Raw genomic sequence first — 24,172 nt, forward strand, 5'->3', positions numbered from 1 at the left:
CTCTCTCTGTGTCTCATGAATAAATCAATAATCAATCAACAAATCCAGATTTATTTTAAAAAAATTGCAGATCCATCTTGCTTTCGCTCCAGAGGAATCCCCAGCCTTGGCCCTGCCCAGTCTGGGTGCGGGGACTGCTGAGAAGTCAGTGAGGAGGAGTCTGTGGGCTTGTTTCCTCCGCTTTCAGCCTCTGGGGAGGCTGGCAGGGTGGGCGGGGGCGAAGTGACTCCCCCCGTGGCCCTGGCACCGTCCGCAGTGGGTCTTGACAAACCTGTCCCCCGTCCCGACTGCGGCCCCTGTGGAGGACGGCCTGCCCTTGGCGGCCTACTGCGGAATGGGAGCCTCATTAGGCCCACGTCTGCAGTTGGGGTTCGGGTCCAGCCCCACACCTGGCCTGGCTCTCGGGCCCTAGGAGAAGGTGGTGCGTATGCGGGGACCAGCCGGTCCCTGGCGGGGGGAGGGCCCGCCTGCCACCTGCCACCTGCCACTTGTCACCTGCCACCTCTTAGGGAGCCTGGTTGAAGGGGCCATCCCGGAGTGGCTGGCACAGCTGTGCCCGTGTGGGCTGGGGCTGGCCTCAGGCCCCCAAAGGGCAGATCAACAGCTGTTCAGAGCCCCTTGCCACCCCCCCATGAGGGGGTGAAGCAGAGGGCTGGGTACCTGGGGCTGTTCGCCAGGTGGGGAGCAGAGCCCCGAGGCAGTGGGGCCCGAGGGCAGGCCTCTGTGGAGAACGAGCGCTTCCCGTTCCCACCAGGAAGCATGTCTCCCACAGACTTCGGGCCCCTGGACAGTGGTGAGTGACCCTCGTAACGTCTACCCCATGCGGCGTCCTTGCTGTGCCCTTAATCAAGTTTACTTCTCAGAAAAGCCCCTAGAGGGGGAACGACAGCCTTCCTCTTCTCCAAACATTGCTGCCTGTATTTTTTTTTTACCAACTCATCAGTGTTCCTGGAGACCCTGCAGGGTTCTGGCTGCAGGAGGCTGGCTTAGGGCCCGGTAAGGCTCAGTCGCTGACCCCAGGACGCCTGTCGTCTGTGGGACAGGCTAGGCCACCACGTCAGGCAGAAGAGCTCTTAACAGGTGGATGATGCTGTAGGCACACAAACAGGTCGGGTGTGTTCGCAGAATGGGGATAAAGTCTATGTTGTCATCAACAGTTTGGGACCTTGGCCCTTGAGGAAATGAGCAAGGAGGTGGTCATCCAATCATGATGCTTCTAAGACCAGGATTAAGTCTTTGATTCTGGTGTCTTCTGCTTCTATCTTTACTCCCAAACTTCAGGAAATCATGAGGAACTAAAATGAGAGCCCTACTAAGCTTGTTCTGTCCCCAGAGGAGCTTCCACCAGCTTCTGCACCTCGTTCTCCAACCAAACTCGGGCACAGGAACCAGGCCTGGGGGCAGGTTCTTGGCCTTCTTAGAAACTCAAACCTGACCACACTATTCAATGCAGAGATAAAATCTTAAGGTTGGGTCCTCGGGGGAAGCCCATTGGCCTGGTAGTTGATCTTTCTTTAAGTGTTCCCATCCCTGTGTGGGGTTGTGTCTCAGAGAGGAGCAACCCGGGATAGTCAGGCACTAGGACCATCATCCAAATGAACGATCCAAGTAAGATGGAGAACTCTCTACACTGACATTTCTAAGGGCCCGAAGTTAGGAGAGAATGCAGAAGCTTTTCTCAAGTTTGGCTAAACATGAGAATTACCTGGGGAGTTTTAAAAATACCAAGGCCTGGATCCCAGGCCCAGAGACCCTGACTTAGTTGGGGGCCTGGGCATTTGGATGTTACACGCTTCCCGGGAGATTCTAAGTTGCAGCCGGTGCTGAGAACCACCGCAGGAACACCTGCTAGGCCACCTGGTGACGCCGTGGGGGGCTGACCCTCAACAGCATGTCTTCTGGAACACATTCTGCCTTTGACGTCTGTTGTGTTGGCTTTAGGAGAAGGGTCTAAAGAGAAGGCTGCTTGTGTATATTTGACAAGCCTAGATTTAGAAGCTTTGGAGGGAAAGAGTGAACTTTCCACTGTCATTTCCTTCTTCTGTCTCCAGCTGACCCAGAATGAAGTCCTGTCCTGGGATTCCCTAAGATACCCCTGGGGGCTACTTAGAGAGCTGCGAGTTCCTCGGGCTGGGCGTCATCTCCGGATAGTGGGAGCAACACAGCAGCGGGCTCTGTGGAATCTCGTGCCAGCCATGGTTCTGAGCCCACTTAGGGAACATTTGCAGCCTGGGCTTGCCCTTCTGCTCCTGGTCTGAGATGACGGGAGGCAAGCGTGTAGTACTTAGGAAAGTTAGTGATTAGAAAGATGATCTAGTGGCTAAACCCCAAGAGCAGTTGCACAGGTGGGAGGAGAGGGGAGGGTATTATGAGTCAGTGTAGCCACGGGGAGCTCCACAGAGGTGAGACTTGAGTTTGGCAGCGTTTAGCTAGGAGGTGAAGGGGGCCCTTCCATGAAGGGTAGCAAAGACATGGAGAGGAGGGATGGCACATGATGAGCAAAGACCAGCTATCACCACCCATGTGGTGTAAGGAACTGCCGGCATGCTGGCTTTCTTCTCCTCCGGGGCAGAGATGAACCAAGGGGATTATGTAGTTTGACCTACATTGATGGTTCTCAAAGTGAGGTACCCAGACCAGAATCATGATCACCGGGAAACTTATCAGACGTGCTAACACTCAGGCCCCAGCCCAGACCTACTAAATCAAAGCTTGGAGACACGGCCCAGGAATCTCTGACAAGCCCGCCACGTGGTGGTTCTGATGCTCACTCGAGTTTGAAGGCCACTGTCCTACTCCGCATCCGTGTCTGCGCAGTGGACTCTGGTTATTACCCACAGAGACAGAGGAGCTGTGTGGTCTGAGGTTTGTGTAACCTACGTTGTAACCTCTCCCTGTAGGTCTCTCCGCTGGTCTTTTTTTTTTTTTTCTTTATGATAGTCACACACAGAGAGAGAGAGAGAGAGAGAGAGGCAGAGACACAGGCAGAGGGAGAAGCAGGCTCCATGCACTGGGAGCCCGACGTGGGATTCGATCCCGGGTCTCCAGGATCGCGCCCTGGGCCAAAGGCAGGTGCCAAATCGCTGCGCCACCCAGGGATCCCCCTCCGCTGGTCTTATGATTACTGTCTTTATGTCCCGGCCAAGTGACACAGCATCAGATCATTGACAGACCCTTAGTCACATCGTCAGCCTGCATTCAGTGACCAGCTACCATTTGCTGGGCACTGCTTTATTCTAAGCTCCAGGGATGCAGCAAAATCATCTCTAATCACAGTCAAAAATAGTCCCCTCCCACCACTTTCTTAGGTTTTTCTTCCTAGAACTTAGATCTTAATGAAGGGATCATCACACCCACTAGGACATAAGCTGCATAGAAGAACAGACTCTGATTTTGTTCATTGCTGCATCCCCTGGGGACTGAAGCCTGAATGAGGGCAGGCTTCTGGAGTTTTGAGATATAAATGGTGTGGTATGTCTGAACAGAAATTGCTCTGCAGAATGGACCATTCCATAGAGTAGAAGCAGGGAGATGAGTTAGGAGGTGGGCCCTTCCCCTGGCCCCCCAAGTCCAGCCGTTTCCCAGGGTTTATCCAGTCATGGAAAGAGCAGAGTGGGTGCTGGCCTCTCTGCTGAACTCCTCAGACCTGCAATCCAAACTTTCTGCAGAGCTTGCTGGCTGGTCTGGCTCTCTTTCCAAATCTTTTTCTTTTTTTTAACAATTTTATTTATTCATGACACAGAGAGAGAGAGAGAGAGAGAGAGAGAGAGGCGCAGAGGGAGAAGCAGGCTCCATGCAGGGAGCCCGACGCGGGACTCCATCCCAGGTCTCCAGGATCACACCCTGAGCTGAAGGCAGCGCTAAACCACTGAGCCACCCGGGCTGCCCTCTCTTTCCAAATCTGACTGGAGCAGAGCTAGCTTCTAAAAGTTTAGTGAGTACTTCCTGACCTGAGCCCGAGGACAGAGTTTCCAGTGTTTCAGTGCCTGGTCTTCACTACGTAAGGTGAAGTGGGAACTTATTTCCCATCTTCTCCTGTGGCAGAGAGAGCACAGAATAACAAACCTGCTTGAGGGAAGAAGACTGGACGGAAGAAGACCGGTATCCTTTTGCTTCTGAGTTATTCCCAGGTTCTGGCTTTCACATTCTCTGGTCCTTCCCCTGGAAATGAAGCTCCCTCAGGGCCAAAGCCTTCTATAATTGCTTAGTTAGCCTCAGAGCAGCAAACCAGCTGGGCAGTGGCCTCCTCTGGGGAGACCCTTGAGGAACATGCTGAAATGGCCTCCCAGCCCTCCAAGGGGCTCACTTTATAGGAAGCTAAGCCCTGGCAGTCTACCCATCTCCCGGGGCAGGTGTGGAGAGACTTCGCCTGGGACATGCCAGTGTCTGTCCCTAGCTTTCCAGGCTCCCCTTCTGGGAAATGAGCCTAAGCAGTAAGGACACCTACTGTTATGTCCCCTCTGTCTCCCAAGGAAGAGGGTGTACTCTCTCTGGAGCCTGAGCTACTCCAGAACAACTTTAGTAAGTACTTAGCATTTTATTCACATCCTTCTCAGTATTTCAAACCATCTTTCTCTAGATGAACTTAAGAAGTTTCTTGCGAGGCATTGGAGATAAATTCTTATTTATCTAACGTCTTCCAAGTTCTTTCATCATAGTTGTGCTGGGTACATGACTCTAAGTTGACAGTTACTTTTTTCAAGAGAATCTTTAAGAAATGACTCCCGGGTCTCCTGGTTTCCATTGCTTCCACAGAAAAGCCTGCTCAGTGACATTTCTTGAAGGTGATCAATCCTGTTTTTCTGACTTATTTTAAGATCTTCTCTTTGTCTTTAATGCTTTCCTATTTTATTATGTCTGTCTGTATTCCTTTGTTATCTTAAATTTTGCTTGGGAATGCTGTCTTCTAGCTAGTTGTGTAACAGACTGCCCCAAAACTTAATCGCTTAAAGAAGCAATGTTTTTTCAATCTCTTACTTTTGTGGGTCAGAAATTTAGGCAGATCGCAGCAGAGCCGTCCTCCCACTCCACATGGGATGGACTGAAGTCCCTTAGTGATATGTAGCTGATAACTGCACTGGTCTGCGGGGTCCAGAATGACTTCCATGTGCATTTATAACATGAATGTTGGTGGGGATATCTGGGAGGCTGGGTGCAGATATGTCCCGCTTTCTCCATGTAGTTTTGAGACCTCTCTAGTCAGATTTTTTTTGTAAGGTAGCTGGCTTTCCTGAGGTTTCCAAGAGACCAAGGTGGGAGCTGAAAAGCTGCTTCTGACTAGCCTGGGGATCATACAGCTTGACTTTGTGGCCTATTACGTAAGCAAGTCACCCCAGCCAACCCAGGTTCAAGGGGGAGAAGGGTTAGACTCCACCTTTCAATGAGTGGAGAGGCAAGATTTTTACTGCCATCTTGAGTTGCTACACTATGCATCCTGGATTTGTGGGTGCATGTTTTTCATCTGCTCAAAGAAACTTGCAACCATTTCCTCAGATATTTTTTTCCTCTATTCTCTGTTTCTTCTGGAGCTCCAATTAGATATCTAAGTCTCTCTCTTCCTTTTAAAAACTAATCTCTATACCCTACGTAGGCTTGAACTTATGACCCCAAGAGCAAGAGTTGCATGCTCTTCTGAGCCAGCCAGGTACCCCTAAATATCTAAGACTCTCTTAACTTCTCTCATATTTTCATATACATATCTCTCTGTGCTGCATTTGGGTGCTTTATTTGATTCATGACTATTTTTTTTTTTCTGACATTTTATTATTTTTTAAACATGACCAAATTAAAAGACCTTTGCAACAAATAGCCATATACCCACTACCTGCCTTCTGCTATTTACATTTTATCATACTTTATCATATCTGTCTATCCATTCAACTGTCAATCCACCCATCTATTCATCTTATTGTTTGGATGAATTTCAAGTATATTGTAGACATCGGTAGTCATGAAATTTTAGTTCAGTTATTCATTTCTATAAACTCACTTATTTTTCAATCTGTCCATTTATTCCCAATATGTCTTTTTTTTTTAAGACTTAGTTTTTTACTTTAAAGAGATAAAGAGAGAGAGTAGGGGGAGGGGCAGAGGAAGAGAACCTCAAGCAGACTCCCCGCCGAATACAGAGCCTGACTCGGGGCTCCATCTCATGATCCCGAGATCATGACCTGAGCCCAAATCAAGAGTCGGCCGCTTAACCAACTGAGCCACCCAGGGGCCCCTCCCAACATATTGTTTTGCTTTGATTCTCTCCTTCTTTCTCTTTCTTTTTTTGGCAGAGTGAGGGGCAGAGGAAGAGGGAGAGAGAGAATCTTGAGCAGGCTCCATGCCCAGCACAGAGCCCGAAGCAGAGCTTGACCTCACAACCCTGAGATCATGACCCAAGTGTAATCAAGAGTCAGATGCTTAACCTACTGAGCCACTCAGGCGCCCCATGATTATGTCCTTTATTTCTTTAAACATTGTTTCATATAATTATCTTTATCTGATAATTCCAAGAAATCTTCGAGTGTGAATTGGTTCTTGTCATCTTGCTAAAAGGGCTTGATCTTAATCTATGCTGCACTAATGATAGCTAATAGCCACATGTGGCTATTTATATTAAAATTAATTAAACTTAAAGTTGAAAGTTCAGTTCTTTGGTCACATAAGCCACATTTCATGTTCACAGTGGCCACATGTATCGAGTAGCTACTGCTTTTGCTTCTGAGTTATTCCCAGGGCGGGACAGGTTATAGAATACTTCCAACATTCATATAAATGAATGGACCTGGCTGTTGTCAAGTAGAACTTTATTTACAAAAGCAGGCAGCTGCCGGACTTGTCCTGTGGGCTATAGTTTATGGACCCCTGCTCGAGGCCTAAACTGGAATGCTTACTTTCAAAGAGGATGCGCTTTTGTTTGTAGGCTGACATGCAGCAATCTGGAAGCATACCAGCTCCTCCAGGACTCTCCTCAGGGCACCAGTCCCAGACTCCTGACCTCATCATGCTGCCAGCCCTGGGCTTTAGTGTCCCTAACCACCCTCAGGTCAACATGTCTCTAGCAAGTTCTCGCTGTTCTAACTCCCTCCTGGTTTTCTCTGGAGAGTAAGGCAGGGAAGGAGTACATAGAGCCCTCCTCCTTGCAAATGAAAAATTGTGTGTATGCACGAAATTCATGATATGATTCTGTAAGGGGAGCGTCCTGGAGAGCTCCCGGTCACCTGGAGTGCCAGACGCAGGTATTTTGTCATGGTATTTTCTTGCCATGTCTGCTTAAACGTGGCAGTTCTAACTTTGCAGAATTGGATAAAACTCCCAGTCTCTTTAGGGAGCTAAGGCTGTAGGCAGCTTTCTTCAGGGTGTTCCACATCAGTGCTACCTGGCTGCCTGGGAATCCCTTCCTGGAGCACTTAGACCTGGTTCACTGCAGGGCAGAGAGGGGCTCTCACAGGGCCTAGATGTTGGGCTTTGCCTATTCTCTCAAAGCTGCTCGCTGCCCAAGTTAGTAGCCATGGCTTCTGAGAACCGAGGCCATGGCGAGAGACTTCAGGGCAGCCGGAAGGAAGAGGCAAATGGTAGGTGACTCACATGCAACCCAGCTGTGAGCACCTGCCGCGGGTGGTAGAAGGCCCACGAAGGCCCTCTTAAGAGACCTCGCAGGGGGATATTCCAAGTGTCACCATTGCCTTACTTGCTGATAAACTGCGGATTGGACAGTTTGCTTCCCTCATCGCTTTCCCAGGTCTGGGTCAGGGTGGGAAACAAGTGTACCCTCAGCCCCTGTGATGTCTGTCTCTCTGTTCAGGAGCCGAGGCTGTGGACACGGCAACGCCACACTGCATCCAGCAGGCACTTGAGTGTGCTGTTGGGCAGTAGCCACTGGGAGGCGGCCAGCTTCTAGGATTGGTGGCTCACAGTGGTTAGGGACAAACTGCTGCTGGCCAGATGCCCCGTGACAAATGCTCTGTGTGACTACTGTCAGGGTGCAAGGACTCTCAGGGCACTGTGGCCAACTCCTCCCAAGGAGGAGTTCTGGGGAAGTAGGCGGGAAGTTTCTGGAGGTGGTGACCCATGAGCTGAGTGCTTTCTGAGAAGTCAGTAGCTTTGTCCCTTAAGCACAGCCCAAGGTGAGCCTTCTGTCTTAGTTGGGGAGGAGTAGGGTTGTATCTATAGTGTTCTTCTGATTTATTAGCTGGGTCTTCCACAACCTGTTTCCTTCTTCATCCTTCCTACTCCCTATCCCCTCATTCCTTTTTCCACAGAGGTAAGGCAAAGCATCAGGGTAGTATATGTTTCAATCCAAAGGTGCCATGTGGTTTTGAGGGACCCATTTGGGGGGTTTTCATTGTCACAGAATCTGTCCAGCCAGCCACTAAACATCTGGTGCAGCTGGACCATCTGGCCCAAGCCTGACAGGTATGTTGTCATTTGTATCCATGGGTTGTGGCCATAAGGACTCCCGAGAGCCAGGATGAGGTCACCGTCTGGGGAGCCTCCTCCACGGTGGAAATGAAGGCCTGTCGTGTGTGCAGACACTTTGGGAGTCTGATGTTTGGCACACGGGCACTGGCTGCCCACGTGATGCTACTTTCCGTGAGACTGACCTCCCGACCCCCCAGAAGTGTATTCCGAGGCCAGTACTATGTCTTTGCCAAGCCCCAGAGAGAGTCCCCTGTGAGCAGAGAATCCCCTGGTAGTGAGCAGCCTCATTGGCCTGGCCCCAAAGTGGCAGCTAGAAACCATCTCAGACCCGAGTGTCACCCACGTGGGTCTGGGATGCAGAAGGGCAGAGGTTGAGGAAGCCACAGGGGCTAGAGGGCATCTGTACTCCCTTACCCTTATACCTGGTGGGAAGAAGATCCTTTCTTCAGAGGTGAAATCTTCATAGCCCAAGGGCTACAGCTAAGCGAGGCATGGCATGGAGGAAGGGGTCTAACAAAAGCCCTACTCACTCACTACTGGTTTCTGAAAGCCCAAGTTGCAGGGTAAACCTGTATTGGATGGTTTGGTGGACTGTCCACTGCCAGCCCCCTCAGAATGGCCCTCCAAGTCCTCATGGTTCTTTCCAGGCAAGGAGAAGACAGCGTCGGGGTCTGCAACTGCCCCTGAAAAGAGAAATCTAGAGAAATGGCTCAGATGTTGTACAGGGTGACCAGGGCAGAGAGCCTAGACTCCTCGCCTGACCACTGGCAGAGCAGATCCCTCCCAGAGGGGCCCCCGGTTTGGGGAAGTGCTGCGGAAGCCAGGATTGAGCACCAGACGGTCCAGGACCTTCCACCCACTGGCCACAGCCAGGCTGCACCTTCAGGGTGGAGGGGTGAGAAATACCAGGTTGTCACCCAGCCCCATGGCCTGCTCTGTGGGGCCACAGGTGACCCCTCAGCCGTCCTGTGGGGGACTGCACCCTCGTCCCCAACGAGGCCAGGACACAAGGCCCCAAGCCCCCAGTGCTTCCTTCCCCTGCTGAGTGGTGAAGACTTCTACCACTGATGGCCTGGCCATCGCAACCTTGGTTACGGACAGCAGCAAGTGGGAAGGACAGGCAACGAGGGGCTGCCATCTTGTTGTGGCGGATGGTGGAGGGGCTCCTCAAGCGTTGAAACCTCAAGTTGGGTTGTTTTAAGTGCTGCTTTGCAGTGGGGCAGGCCTAAGAGGACTAGGTCTGAGGTTTGCCTTCCCCACCCCTCCCTCCCCCCTCCCTCTCCCTCTCCCCCCCCTTCCCTTCCCTTCCTGGAAACTCACCTGGGCTGTGTCCCTCACTGAGCCTGACTTCCTGACTTCCAGAGCAGCGGTAGCCCTTGACCTGCCCGACTCCTTTTCGTCCCTCTAGGTCTCAGCTCCGATGCCACCAGCAGTCGATGTCACATCACCCTGTTTAGTTTACAGGGCACTCATCGCCATCAGCAGTTTTCTTGTTTACGGCACGTCTCACTGGAATGTGAGTGGCGCGAGGACAGGTCACCTGATGTGTTCGCTGGTATCTACTGTGGGGCCCAGAAAGTTCTTGGCACACAGCTGATGAATGTCAGATGAATGTCACCTCTCCTCGGAGTATCTTTTTAGGGACTTCAGGAAATCCAATGATAAATCCAACAGAAGAAGAGCTTATGACGAGGCTTTATGGAATCCTGGTGAGGAAGGGCTTAGAGTGAGGGGAAGTGGCTTTAAAAAATGCTCTGAAGTCATGTTCTCCGTTCTGGATGCTTTCCTTATTTCCATCAAGGGAGATCCAGCGAGTTCATGAGTGCCAGGTATTCCCTCCCAAGTCCTCACAGGAAAATATGTACTTCTCTCCACCGCCCCCCATATCTTTCCACTACCCCCCACCCTACTCTGCCAACAAAATATTAGGTTTTAGAATCCTATCAGGCTGAACTTAGACTTGTCTTCCTCAGATCCCATGGTTTGGAGTTGGGGAGTTGGGGGGTGAGGGGGAGCCCAGGAAGCTGATCCTACTCTAGGTGAGTAGGCGCTGCATACCCTGGGCGCCCTCTAAGTGCCATGAGGTACCTAATGGACCAGAAGGCAGGCAAGCCCCCCTCCAAGGCCTGGCACTTGGGTATCTGGGGACCCTGCCGAGCAGAAAACAAAATTGCAGCAACTTGGTACCTCTTTAGGGGAGTAGGCCCTCCTCGTTTCCGTCACGGCCCACGTCACATCCGTGGCTGGAAGGGCTTCTGCCCGGAGGCCGTTTACAAAATTTCTCATTTTCTGGGTTGACTCCCCCTGCAGTGAAGCCGCTGCCCCCCGCAGAGAGCTGTTCCTAGGGGGAGCTTGACTCCAAGGCCAGGCGGCACAGAACCTCAGTCTGTCCTGACGGCCTCGCCCTCCCTTTCTTCATCATCAGCAGCTGGAGGGCAGGGCCGCCCTGAGGGTGGTAAGGGCCTCTGTTGATGCTACAGATTCTAGAAGGAGCTGTTGTGTCAGACTTTAGGATGAGATGGTCTTTCTGGTTTGTCAGTAGCAGGTGGGCTTCTATGATCCTAAGCATTTTCACTGCAAAGAGAGTTTTTAAGCCCAATTGGGAAAAAGAAGGAAAAGTATCGGGGGAGGGTCAGCTCTCAGGAGATACTAGGTGGTGTAAGAAGGATCTGGGGAGGGCACCTGGCGGGGGCACCTTCAGCTCAGGGCGTGATCCCGGGGTCCTGGGATCGAGTCCTGCTTCCCCGCAGGGAGCCTGCTTCTCCTTCTGCCTGTGTCTCTGCCTCTCTGTGTCCCTCATGAATAAATAAATAAAATTAAAAAAGAAAAAAGAAGGATCTAGGAAATGTTGGGGGGAAACTCCGTTCCTTTCAGGAATTTCTTTTTTCTTTTTTTGTTTGTTTTTTTGTTTTCCTTTCAGGAATTTAATAATGGAGTCGGAACACATTAGGTATACCGTGGTAACAAATACCCCCAACATCTCATCTCAGTGGCTTAGAAGTAAAGGAAGATGTTTTTCTCACTCAGGCTATCGGGCGTCACATGGAGCAGGCGGGCTCTGCTCGCCACAGGCCCCAGGGAGCCAGCCCAAAGCTCCTGTGTGCCTCCAGAGAGGAAGAGTTCTGGAGGGTCTGTGTTTGCATAGCAGTTAAATGCTGTGGTCCAGGAGTGACGCTCAAGCATGCCCAAATGCAGGAGGGTTGGGAAGAAGGATCCTGTAGAGTCTGAAGGTGGGAAGAGCCGGAAACACAGAGCAGCCTCGGGGTTGGCAACAGGAGTTGCTGGAGTTAGACCTTTAGTTTGAACTGAAAACAGTTCAAACCTTGAAGCTTTGAGACTTTGACTTGTGATTATTTTAATCACTTATTGGGTTTGAAGGCCACAAAACCGTGGTTTCAAGATCATGTTCTGTTCTGGCCTAGAGGGTTATCACTGTGTTTCCTTCCTCAAAAGCCTCTTTTTGGTCAGTTAGCATCAAGAGGCAACTTTAGAAGTTGGAGGGTAATTGGGATTAGGAGTTGAGATGGGGTATCACAGGCAGGGCTATTTCAGAACTGTTTGGAGAACAGACACTTGGGCCATATTAATAGAAGTAGATGATGTAGATCAAGGGAGGTGATAATCCTCCTTTATTTGCTGTACTTCTACCCTGGCTGACACAGCTCTATTCTTTTTTTTTTTTTTTTTTTTTTTAACAGCTGTGTTCTGAAAAACATACTTTGAAGGCGACTTTGACAAGCTTTGTCAAGCTGGAACCCAGGCAGAGTTATCAGGAGAGAGGGGAGTCTTGAAGATTATTGAAAAGGATAACTTGGCAGCTGCTGGATTTGAAATGCTGTCAGAATTTTTCCTTTTTACTATTGAGAAAGCTACCTCCTTATTCTGAGATGGATTAGACTGCATCGTGAGCAGATGCTCACTGCTCTAAGCGCCCAAAGACACAGAGAACGGAGTTTGACTCTCCAAACGAGGGAGGAAGGGTCATGGAAGTAGGCAGGTTCTCGGGTCCCTCCAACTCTGTCATGATTATTTCTGACTCCGTTTTTTTTTTTTTTTTCTCAGAAATAAAAAATAAGTCTTTGGTCATGGAAGAGTGAAGGCCGGTTGAGACTCCACTACATAAAATGCTGCTGTCCCTAATCCTCTGCGGCTGGTACCCCAAGCACCTCGACACCGGTGATAGGAGAAGGAAGTCAAACCCACATACAGTCTCACAAGGGGTTTTGCTCTACGTGCAGAGTCTGGAGCCAGAGAGCTTAGTTCTAAATTCTGACTCTGCGGCCTTCTAGCCATGTGACCTGGGGTAAGTCACTCAACCTCTGTTTCATACTCTGTAAAATGGAAATGATAGTACCTCAGGGTTGTGAGGATTAACTGACATTTTAAAAAAGATTTTGCTTATTTATTTGAGAGAGAGAGAATATATGTGCACAAGCAAAGGAGAAGGGCAGAGGGAAAGGGAGAAGGAGGAAGCAGTTTCCCCACTGGGCACGGAGCCCGACGTGCTGCTGATCTCATGACCCTGAGATCACGACCTGAGTTGAAACCAAGAGTTCGACGCTCAACCAACTGAGCCGCCCAGGGATCCTGAGGATCAAGTGGTTGAATTATACAGAACGTATTGAACATCAGCACCCTGGCACCGAATGTGAGCTGAATAGGTTTCATCTACTACTTAAACCACTATCAAGGTCTGCATTAAGTGCGAAACACTATAGGAATTTGACTCCTATAAACAGGAGAGCAAAACTGAATTTCTCTTTCACTTTCTCCTGTGACTCGTGAAGATATAATAATACCTTACTTACTCTCTGGAAATGGCTCTTTTTTAGCATTTCAGCATAACCCGAGAGGTGAGATTTCATAATTGGAGAGTGCTAGATGTATTCTAAACCCACTAATCACGGTTACAGACCCGAATCCTCTACAGCCGTCGTATAAGCCAATAGCAGAAGGGGGGCTGTGTAGTTGGGCATATTCACAATGTATGGTTTGCACCGGGCACGTCAGGAAATGGACCATAAATTAGCCTTTCTGATCCAGAATTTCAAGCTATGTGCCTCCCCAACCTTACAAGTACTCAAACTCAGTACCTTTTTAGAGTATGGTGTCTATGGTTTTATATTTCCTAGGCCTGACCTGAAGAGCAGTATGGCCCTGGGGCCCTTGTCCGAGAAACTATTCCTAAGTCTGATGTAAACACAGACGTACGTGCAAGCCACAAGAGCATGCTTCAGGTCGGAGGGGGTTGGTGGCAGGGGTGGGGTGGGGGTGGGGTAAAAGCCCAAAGAGGCATGTGAGACGAAAGCCTTGTTGGTGTGCTTCGTTGACAGGGGTCTCTTCTCGCCCGTCTCCGGCAGGTGTCTTAGTTCAGTGATGGTTGAGTCAGACCACCTCAAAGAGTCTTTGAGTGGGGGGCTCTCTCACAGGGTTCACATCTGTGGTGAGAGAAGCTAAGCAGGTGGGAAGCTGAGGATTGGGCTACGTACCCGTGTGCCCACAGACCCTTCCTGTTCTAGTGATGAGGTCAGCAGTCCTTGCTGGGGATCCCCACCGCTGCACACCCACATTTTCTCTTTCTCTCCACCACCCTCCCTCTCCCTTCTCCTTCTCCTCCCTCTTCTGGCTATTGGCCCTCAGCCAGGTGGGAAACTGTCCTCCTTCCCCCGGACTTGCTGGTCTGCCTTCTGGCTGCAATCAGGGAACACAAGTGAGGGGCAATGGGCATGAGCGAGGGATGTCAGACAGACTGGGGTTTAGGTGGTTAGGCTCTAGTCCCTGCTGAGTCCCTCATAGAGTTTTGGAAAGTCCCCATTCCAAATCTGTTTTCTTATCTTAGCTTTATGAAGTCCACACGTGAGTTTAATGAAGGTTCTAGTTCTAGAAGTTTCTAACTTACTAAGACCTAATTGGCGGGGATACTACTACCAGTTGCATGATTGCTGGATCTCTGAATTGGCTGCTGAGCTGTTCAGGGGAAGGACCATAGCTACTTAAATGGTACAGAGGAGCACCCATCCCTCACCCCTATGTCCTCAGAGTTCAGATGGATACAATCTTAGGCTGTTAGGAAGCATCGCTAAGTGTCCTAACTCTGCTTCCCCTCAGTGTTCACCCTAGGTTGACAATATGATTCTTCCTCAAACTAGCTTTCTTCCTGTAAAAAAAGATCAGGGATAGTTTCTGTGCCTCAGTTTCCTCTTCTAGAAAACGGGAATAATAGTACTTACTTCCTAAGATTGTTCTGAAGATTAAATGAGTTCATGCAAAGAGCTTAGAACAGTGGATGGCATGTAATATAGTCTAGCAAGTGTGAGTGGTTAGGAGACATTGCTTACAGGGCTATAGATAATCTTGCACCTTCTGGAAAACAGGTTAACACATATATCAAGAACTTGAAACAAATGGTTCTCAGGCTCACATATTCCCCTTCTAGAAATCCCGGAAAGATAGAACTTGGACAACTCATACAGCACTGTCTATCACGGGATTATTATGATAAAAGTCAGAAATACGAGGGTTGAAGAAGATCAAATAAATTCCAGTACCCTCCACTTGGCTCCTTTCTAGCCACTCAAAGACTATAGCAATACAAATTTCTGAAAATACACAAGCCTGTGTGCCTACAGCACGAATGGGAGTGCACACACTGATGTGTGTGGGCCATGTAGCATTGTGGGTTTTCGTTTGTCTTTCGAAAGGGAAGAGATCTGTAGCAGGTGCCACTCATGAGAACATAATAAGTTTCTTTCCTTTTCTCAGGAAGACTTGACTTTAATGAGGATTGTCACTTAGCGGTTCTTTTCTAGAATTACGTTGCCTTTAGCTTCTGTTCTTAAAATGTATTCAGAAAAAGACTCTGTTAGAGATAAGCAACGGCTATCTACCTAGGGCTGCGGTGCACCAGACCTTTTTGGTGGCGGGGGTGGGGGTGGGGGCAATACTCCCTTGCGTGTGGGGGCTGAAGGCAGCCTCCATAATCAGTTGGTAGGGATGTGTTGAGTGCTGACCAGCTGTCATAAAGAGCAAGGGTGGTCTCATACGATCTCTGCTTTTGCTTACCGAGCTTAGGAAAAAAGGACTACTGTTCATCCCAAAATGCTGAGAGCAGGCTGGCTCTAGAATGGAAAAGCACATGTGCTAGAGGTTTAGCTGTTTATTCAAGATGTGTTAATATGCAGTTATTCCATTTCAGGGGGCGGGGGAAAGCCTAAATCATTTATATATAGTCCAAGTACCTGAAATAAAAAGGGGAAATCCTATCAAGTGTTAAAACTAGAGTGTCAGGGGGCACCTGGCTGGGTGTAGAGATTACTTAAAAATAAAATTCTAAAAAAAAACAAAACAACTAGAGCGTTAGACAAGATTTTGACACGACTTTCCCTTGCCTTGTTGTAAATGGGAGAACAATTTGGTAAAATACAACGAGCGAAATCGAACTTAAATAAAAACAAATGAAAAAAAAATAAAATAAACTGGAGCAGCTAACATCCTAGGGAGAGCGTGATTTAAAAAACCACTTCCTCAGGCTAAATTTTCTTGAGAGAGAGAAACTCTTCTACAGACAAGAACTAAGGCTTGTGACTTCATGGAAAAGACCAGAATTTGGATAAGGAACTAAATTGATGAATTCAACCATCTACGATACAGTTTTATGACTATATTGTCTAAACTGAACGTTCTTCAGAAAGGAATATTCCTCTACCAAGGGTATCTGGATTGTGTTTTCTTCTCTCCCAAAACATTCTCAGGAAAGATGCTGTGGACATCACACACATTTTCTGGTTACACTTAAGATCTCAAGCGACGAGTGTGCCTGCTTCTCTATCTTACCAGCTAAGGACCCTCATCAAGGATGCTCTAGGAACCCATGAGATGGAGAAAAGAGGTCCTTTTTCTTGAGGGGATGGAGGGGTTTCTTGGCAGCTGGTGGTAGTCGGTATTTACTATGCTTGGAAGATTACAGCATGATTCAGACAGGGCTGAGTCAATAGGAGAAGTCCCCTGGTGCTAGGCCATGTCCTTTCCTGTGGAGAGCAGGCCCCTTCTTAGTCTTCATCATGGAAAAGTTATGCTTGCCTCCCAGTCCACGGGAGGGTTGGCTAGTAGTTCATCTATTTATGTCATATTTTATTACACTCCCACTATGCATCGGCATTGTCCCGGGTACTCACGGTTCAATAGTGGACCTAAAAGACTAATTCCTTCCCTATGGACTTTACGGTCTAGCCAAGAGACAAGCAAGACGACTAGAGTACATTAGTTGATAAGTTGATGGGTTCTACTGAGAAATGTGGTCATCGCGGCAGTTTAAAGGCTGGAAGGGAAAGGCTTGTTGGGAAGACCCCTGCGAGAGGGCCATGCAGCTAGCCAGCCGGGGGAGGAGGCCGGCCTCCAGATGGTGTTGAGGCCATGAGGCAGGGTTGGGCCTGATGTGTTCAAGGAACAGCACGAGACCAGCAAGAGTAGGAAAAGGCAGATGATCAGTCTTTGGAATAGTCTGGAGGATAGTACAGCAGAAGGGACCAGAGAGTGAGACTAACCAGAGTAGTCTATTCTTCTATTTTTAGATGCGAACGAGTGTGAAATTGGCCTGGAGTTCTGTGATAATGGAGCAGAATGTGTGAACAGATTTGGCTCTTACTAATGTCGCTGCCAAAAGGAGTATGAAGACCATACCCCACGCAGCCTGGCACGCTGCGTGTGCACACTCCTCACAAAGGCACTGGTTGCCCAGATGCCCTCTCGTTTGTACGCTTACGAGCTGCTGGGATCTCCTGTGAGATCTATACCATCCTCAGATCAGGGTTGAGCTCTCATTCTGATGCCTCTGGCCACAAAACACCAAAAAGCAAACATTCTCGGGAGGATACAAAGTACAGAATCAGTTCTAGAACTTGGAACACGGCATAAAACCATTTACTATAAGAATCTTCGCTGTGCTGACTTCTCCTTCTCAAACTTTGGTGTTGAAGCACTTCCCTAAGGATGCCACTCCTGACCCTGATCAGAAGTGGGTGTATGTAGCATTGACCTTGAACATCTCATTGTCTCCCCCAAGGCTCTGTCTGTCATGCCCTTGCTTTTAGACGTTTCTTTACCAAAGATAAAATTGGCCGGGGACTTGCACGGGATTAAGTGAGCTTCTTCTGAGCCGGTTTGGCAGAGCAGTTGGTAATGAACTAGCTGATGCCCTTAGCTTTTTAAAGGAGCTATTGCTGGTGATGGTAATCCATTTGGTACAGTCACCTCTGAAATAATATAAACTGTCTGGTGCCATCACAGGCAGATCAATGGACAGGATTTCTCTTTCTCCTCTTGCCAACTTGCTGTGTGACCTTGGTCCTCGGGTCTTGAACAAAAGCTTCAACCAGACATCAAAGGTTTTGTCTGGCTCTTTGCATGCTAGATGTTGAAACTCCAGCAAAGATGCTATTGGGCTCTAAGGGCAGGTGGGTGATCTTGCAATGCTGTTTGCATAGTTCTTTAGGTTTGTGTGTGTGTGTGTGTGTGTGTGTGTGTGTGTGTGTGTGTGTTTCTTAGTTTTTGTCTCAAAGGGAGATTCAGTTTGGCACAAAATATGGGCTTAGTATGTATTAACTGAATATCTTATGACTCGGAATCTACTTGTGACCAACAATTTGAAATTTTTCCATGTTTTTTCTCTTCCTGTGCCCTCCAAGTGACTAGATAAGGCAATGTCTCAGTCCATTTGGTCCGCTGTTACAGAATACCATAGACTGGGTGCTGATAAACAACAGAAATTGTTCCGGAGGCTGGAAAGTCCAAGATGAAGCCTCCAGCACCTTCAGTGTCTGGTGAGAACCTGCTTCCTAGTTCTTAGCCAGCCGTCTTCTTGCTGTGTCTTCACTTGGTGGAAGGGGGCAAGGCTATCTCTTGGGCCTCTTTCAAAAGGATACTAATCCCATCCACTGAGGGCTCAACCCTCTTCACCTAATCCCCTCCTCCCAAAGTTTTCACCTCCTAATTCCATCACCTTGGGGGTATGATTTCAACCTACAGATTTGGAGAGGACATAAACATTCAGTCCATTGCCTGCAGTGACAAGAGTCGAGGTGAAATAAGTTCTGTGAGGCAGCCTCCTTGAAGTTTCAGAAATCTGGCATCTGTGGATTTTGCCCTAAAGATAGTTTCTAGATGGTATGCAAACTAGTTATAGTTCTTTGGATCTATAGAAGTTACATGATGATGGGATGCATTTTGGAGTACAACTGGCCCTTGTGCTTCTCTTGGTGAACGGTCTCAACTTTAACGGTTTCTGTCTTTTAAAAAATAGATAAAATTAATTTCTGATATGCCTAAGATGGAAGACCTTTAGTTATTAGCTCATAGGAAATTTAGAATCCACATTGCAAAAGGATGTGGGACATTTTTCAAAGCTAACTTTGTGTACATGAGTAGGATTCTTGAGGGAGGTATATAGCAAAAGTTGGTGACAAGTCATTACCAGATTCATTTTGTTCCAAGTCTGGCTTTGGCTTTGCTAAAATATTAGCAGTCAGTTCCTTTGTTTACTCTCTCAAAAAATAAGTACCTACTAACGTGCCAGGCAATATGCTAGGGACAGGGGATAAGAGTATAAATCTCTGAAGGTGCTTTTGAGAGTCTGTTAGATAATGGACTGTCATGTCATTTGGTTTCTTTTTTTTTTTTTTTTTTAATGTTTCTTTGTATTTCAGGAGTTGAGTTATCCTTTAATTACCTGGACTTGCTGGTTGGAGTTGTTGTGTTCACTGAAGCCTTGCTCATGTTGGCTATTGACCTCAATGTGGCTCTTGACTAGAACCTACATTAAGAAGGAAAATTCTGTGGGTCAGAATGTGGCACCGCAGGAGCGCCGGCCTATAGCACCTGCTTTTGACCTGATGGATCTCTGCAGACACCTTCCCTTCAACCTCTACCAGCCTAAGCCCCATGCAAAGGTTCCAGATGGTGCTCAAGGCAAGAATGTTTCTCAAAACAGGGGACTGCAGGTGTGGGTAGAGCAATCAGAGAGGCTTTGGGCATAGCTACTGCCTCTAGAAAGGAGGGCAGGAGTGGAGTCATCCTTTGGAGGTAAAAACCTCACTGTCAGGTGACACACTCATGAATTTAGGAAGAACTACCTTGATTCTGATCTTGCCTGTCACTTCTTTATGATTCCAACTGTGTTGTGGTTCCCGACTCTCCCTGGGGAGGAGGTCTGTGTGCTTTTGGGGGGCGGGGGGAGAGGAGGTTTGCATCAAGACTCAGTTTATAATCCCAGCAAAAGGCCGAGGTAGACTTCTGGTGACCCAGACACTTGAGGTGATGAGTGTGGTCCACAGGAGGTGTCCACAGGAGCAGTATGCACATGGTACCAACTTACGAAGTTGAATGAGTTTATCAATGGACAGGCTAGGGAACTGTTAAACTCCCCTAAAAGAAGAGGGTGAGAACTCTTGATTCTTTTTCCTTCATACTTGGTTGTTTTTTTATTCGATTATGAATTTTTTTTATGGAGAGAGTCTTCTGTTCTTATTCCGTTTGCATCACCACATGTGCCAGGTTTTACTACAGCCTTAGAGCTTAACCCTGAATAAAAAAGAAACCCTTTTGTATATTAAAAGAAATACAGCTCTCTGGATCATCTTTTTTAAATCTACCACTAATATTTGGCTCTTTATCTTTCAAAAACGAGGTGGTTACCATTTGTTTTAAAGGTTCTCAGGCCTAATTCCAAAGCCGGAGTTCCCCCATACACAACAGGAAGCAATTCTCAGGCACCCAAGTGTATCTGAGAATCCAGTGAATTCTGATACTACCTACCTGGAGATGCCATCTGACTCCCCAGGTTAAAGGTTCAGTCCTACAGACTGCCCCCCACCCCCTACTTCAGACACGAGTCGAAAGCCCCAGGTTGTGACCTGTGCTTCTGACCAACTGGCTACAGATTGGAGGCTCCAGTGACCTCCTTCTTAGGTTTGATTAGTTTGCTAGAGCTGCTCACAGAGCTCAGGAAATGTCTTATTTACATTTGGCAGTTTATTAAAGCATGTGATGAATACAAATCAACAACAGCCAGATGAAGAGTTACATAGGGCCAGGCCTTGAACAAAGGACCTTTTCTCCTCATGGAGCTTGGGGCCTGGCTTGGTGGCACATGGGAGCATTCCAGTTTCCCAAGTGTGGAAGCTCTCTAAGAAAGACCGAAAGGTGTCCCCGTGGGTTTTTATAGAGGCTTCATTACACAGTCATGATTGACTAACTCATTGGGATTTGGCTGATTCAACCTCTAGCCCCTTTTCCCTCTCGAGGAGGGGGCGATGGCAGGAGGGCATTGGGAGGTGGGATAATTCAAACTCCCTAATCACATGGTTGGTCCTCCTGGCAACCAACCCCTGCCCTTGGGTGGGGTCTGAAAGTTACCTTATTAATAACAAGACACCCCTTTTACCTTCACATTCCTGAAGCATTTTCAGGAACTACTGATGAAGACCAAATACACCTGAGAGATGTATTTTGGTCATCTGAATGACCAAATATATATTACTTATAAGTCATTGTATTGTATATTGCTCAGCTCTTTGTCCACACTTGGCATTTTGTGGAGGAGACAATGGAGAGGATGCCAGAAGTCTTAAATATGGTTCCTGCCCTCACCATGCTCCCTTTTGCTTGTCAGCTGTATGGAGCATGAGAAGTGCTGGGTGGGATGAAGTACGGAGCCCTTCCCAGAGGGGGAAGCTCTAAGTGCTGCAGCTGGACTTAACTGGCTGTGGGGGTGGGATGGAGCAGCTTTTATGCCTGCCTTCTAGAAAGTGGAGGCATGAGGGCTGGAGTACCGTGGCATGAATGTGGCTCCGTAAGGCAGGTACCAGCTTCTGCCTGGGGCCCTAGCCAAGGGGTGGGGAGAGGAAAGTGTGCAGCTTTGTTCTCATTGTGCCCCAGAATATAAAGGAGGCCACCAGTAGTGCTGGATCACCTGCTGGTGTGGCAGGATGCCGCCTACCAGGATGACCTGAACAAGTGCTGGCCAGTTGTCACTTGGCCTGCCACCATACTCTAGGTTTTGAAATCTTTTAATGAGCTTGCTTGCTTTATTTATTTATTTATGTATTTATGTATTTATTATTTTATTTTTTTTTTATTCTTGAGAGACACACAGAGGCAGAGACACAGGCAGAGGGAGAAGCAGGCTCCCTGCAGGGAGTCCGATGAGGGACTTGATCCCAGGACCCTGGGATCATGACCTGAGCCAAAGGCAGACGCTCAACCACTGAGCCACCCAGGTGCCCTATGAGCCTCTTTTAAAATGGAAACACTCCTGGGCAGCCTGGGTGGCGCAGTGGTTTAGCGCGACCTTTGGCCCAGGGTGTGATCCTGGAGACCCAGGATCCAGTCCCACATCAGGCTCCCTGCAGGGAGCCTACTTCTCTCTCTGCCTGTGTCTGCCTCTCTCTCTGTCTCTCTGTGTCTTTCTTAAAGAAAGAAAATGGAAACACTCCTAAGATATTTGAGCCTTCATCAACCTATGTACTTGGGCTGCACCTTCTTTTTTAAATAAATTTTACTAAGGTATAATTTACATACCCTAAAATTCACCTATTTTAAGTGAGCTGTGCAACCATCATCACAATCCAGTTTTACAACACTGTCCTCATCCCAAAAAGATCCCTTCTACGTATATTGTAGTCATTCTGTTTCCACCTTCAGTCCCAGCAACCACCAGCCTTCCCATTTCTGTGGGTTTATCTCTTGAGATGTCATATAAATGGATCATATGTGGTCTTTTGGATCTGCTTTCACTTAGTATAATGTTTTGGAGGTTCATCTCTATTGTAGCGTGTCTGTAATCTGCCTTTTTATTGCCGAATAATATTTCATTGTATTTATCACATTTTCATTCACTGTTGATGAACGTGCGTGTTATTTCCAGGTTTTGGCTATTATGAATAATGCAGCTGTGAACATTTGCATGCATGTCTTTGGACATAAATGTTCACTCACCTTTTTTGTTTGTTTTTTGTTAGAGAGGGAGGACACACACAGGGTGTGAGCAGGGTGGGGGTGCAGAGGGAGAGTGGGAGAGAGAGAATCTTAGCCAGGCTCCGTGTCCAGAATAGAGCCTGATGCTGGTCTCGATCTCACAACCCTGAGAATGTGACCTGAGCTGAAATCGAGAGTTGGACACTGAGTGGAACAGACTGAGCCACCCAGGCACCCCATAAATGTTCACTTGTCTTGGATAGATTCCTGGGAGTGAGATTGCTGGGTCATATGGTAAGTTTTGCTTAACTTTTAAAGAAACTGCCAAATTATTTTCCAAAGTGGTCGCACCATTTTACCAACCCACCAGCGGTGTCTGAGGATCGCAGACCCCCACCCCATCCTTGCCGAAGCTTGTTAGTGACTTCCATTATAGCCATCCTGGGTGTGTGGTATCTCATTGTGGTTTTCATGATCTGCCCTCCCTAATGCTACTGATGGAACATCTTTCATGTGCGGATAAGTCATTCACTTATCTTCTGTGGCGAAATATCTCTTTGGCTGTTGCTTCTTAGACTCCCAAGGGAAGGAGATTATAAACCTCCCTGGGGGGTCTCTGTTTTTTTTAACTGCCTAATCTCAACTGCCCAGCACAAGAGTTGAGAGTAGAAGGCCGTGCACCAGTTTCTGACGGCTGCTTATTACAAACCGGATGGTTCAGAACAACACACGTTTATTGTCTCATAGTTCTGGAAATCCGAAGTCTGAAATCAATTTCACTGGGTCAAAATCAAGGTATCAACAGAGCCTCCAGGGAAGCATCCATTTCCTTGCCTTTCCAGTTTTCAGAGCTGTGTTCTTTGGCCTCTGGCCCCTTACCCATCCTTAAAGGAGGCAGTAGCCTCTTACATCCCTCCCCGCCCCGTTCCTTTGTAATACGTTTTTCTCTCTCTTCTTTTTTTTCCGCTTTTATTTCTCTTCTGCAGCAAAATCTCTCTCCCTCTTGTAAGGATGCCTGTGATTGCATTTAAGACTCACCTGAATAATCCAGGATTATCTCCCCATCTCAAGCCCCTTAATTTAATCACACTTGCAAAATCCCTTTTGCCATTTCAAGGAACATTCACAGGTTCCAAGGATTAGGGGCTGGCCGGGGCCCAGGCCTCCGCCGTGCGGGGAGTGAGTGGCGGCCGCCGCCTCCCGGGCGCAGGCCTTGGAGGTGGCGGCTCGGAGAGGACCTGCCCAGGCGCCTGGGAGCGCAGGTAGGCCCGGGAGGGGTGAGCCGCTGCGTACCGGCAGCCGCCGCCTCCCCCCCCTCCCCCTCCTCCCTCCCTCCTCCCTCTTCCCTCCTCCTGCTCACCTGCTGGAACTTTGCAAGCGTTGACGGCGTTTTTAGAGCCGGGAAGGGCTGAGGCAGCCGATGGTCTCGGGACGAATTAGAACTCGGGGCTGGTGACGCCCAGGGGTGCCCGGGTGCCCCCCCCACCCCCGCACCTGCCCTCCAGGTCGCGGTCGGGGCAGGGCGGCCGCCGGCTGCGTCCCCGCGTGCGGCCATCAGGGGTCGCCATCCCCCGCGCTAACGCTCGTCCCGCCGCGGCTTCCCGGCGCCTCCGGTTTCGCTCGCGTCGCGGCGTCACGGTCGGAGCCACCGGCCCTCGGCGTCGCGGGCCCCGGCGGGAGCCCTGGAGAAGGCGCAGCAGGGCGGGGCCCGCGGGGCGGCTGCGAGGGGAGGGCCGTCCTCCCCGCCGGGCCGGGGGCACGCAGGGGGGAGGGCGGGGGGGGGCTGGGGGAGGCG

At 48.9% G+C, this 24,172-nt stretch overlaps 2 long non-coding RNA genes across 6 annotated transcripts in view; one reads left to right on the forward strand and one right to left on the reverse strand.

Annotated features, from left to right (window-relative positions):
• The window catches only part of LOC144324247 (uncharacterized), a 28,876-nt gene extending 8,855 nt beyond the window's left edge, over positions 1 to 20,021 (forward strand). The window contains exons 3-7 of one of the 4 annotated variants that reach the window (XR_013389768.1): positions 9,818 to 10,118; positions 12,472 to 12,712; positions 13,542 to 13,646; positions 18,093 to 18,227; positions 19,110 to 20,021. This is a non-coding gene — a long non-coding RNA (uncharacterized LOC144324247). Of the gene's footprint in view, positions 1 to 9,817; positions 10,119 to 10,140; positions 10,239 to 12,471; positions 12,713 to 13,541; positions 13,647 to 18,092; positions 18,228 to 19,109 lie in introns of those variants that run through there. The other 3 variants (XR_013389770.1, XR_013389771.1, XR_013389769.1) reach the window with 3 other exon arrangements.
• LOC144324248 (uncharacterized) lies at positions 34 to 23,958 on the reverse strand. 2 transcript variants are annotated; one of them, XR_013389774.1, is made up of 4 exons: positions 23,738 to 23,958; positions 10,597 to 10,983; positions 9,730 to 10,115; positions 34 to 9,106 (listed from the first exon to the last, which is right to left on the reverse strand). It is a non-coding gene; the product is annotated as an uncharacterized LOC144324248 (long non-coding RNA). The 2 variants fall into 2 exon arrangements; XR_013389773.1 differs by lacking the exon at positions 10,597 to 10,983 and having other exon boundaries at positions 23,738 to 23,943.
• Between the last annotated feature and the right edge of the window lie 214 nt (positions 23,959 to 24,172).

Source organism: Canis aureus, chromosome 11 (genome assembly GCF_053574225.1).
Source record: "Canis aureus isolate CA01 chromosome 11, VMU_Caureus_v.1.0, whole genome shotgun sequence".
NCBI lineage: Eukaryota > Metazoa > Chordata > Mammalia > Carnivora > Canidae > Canis > Canis aureus.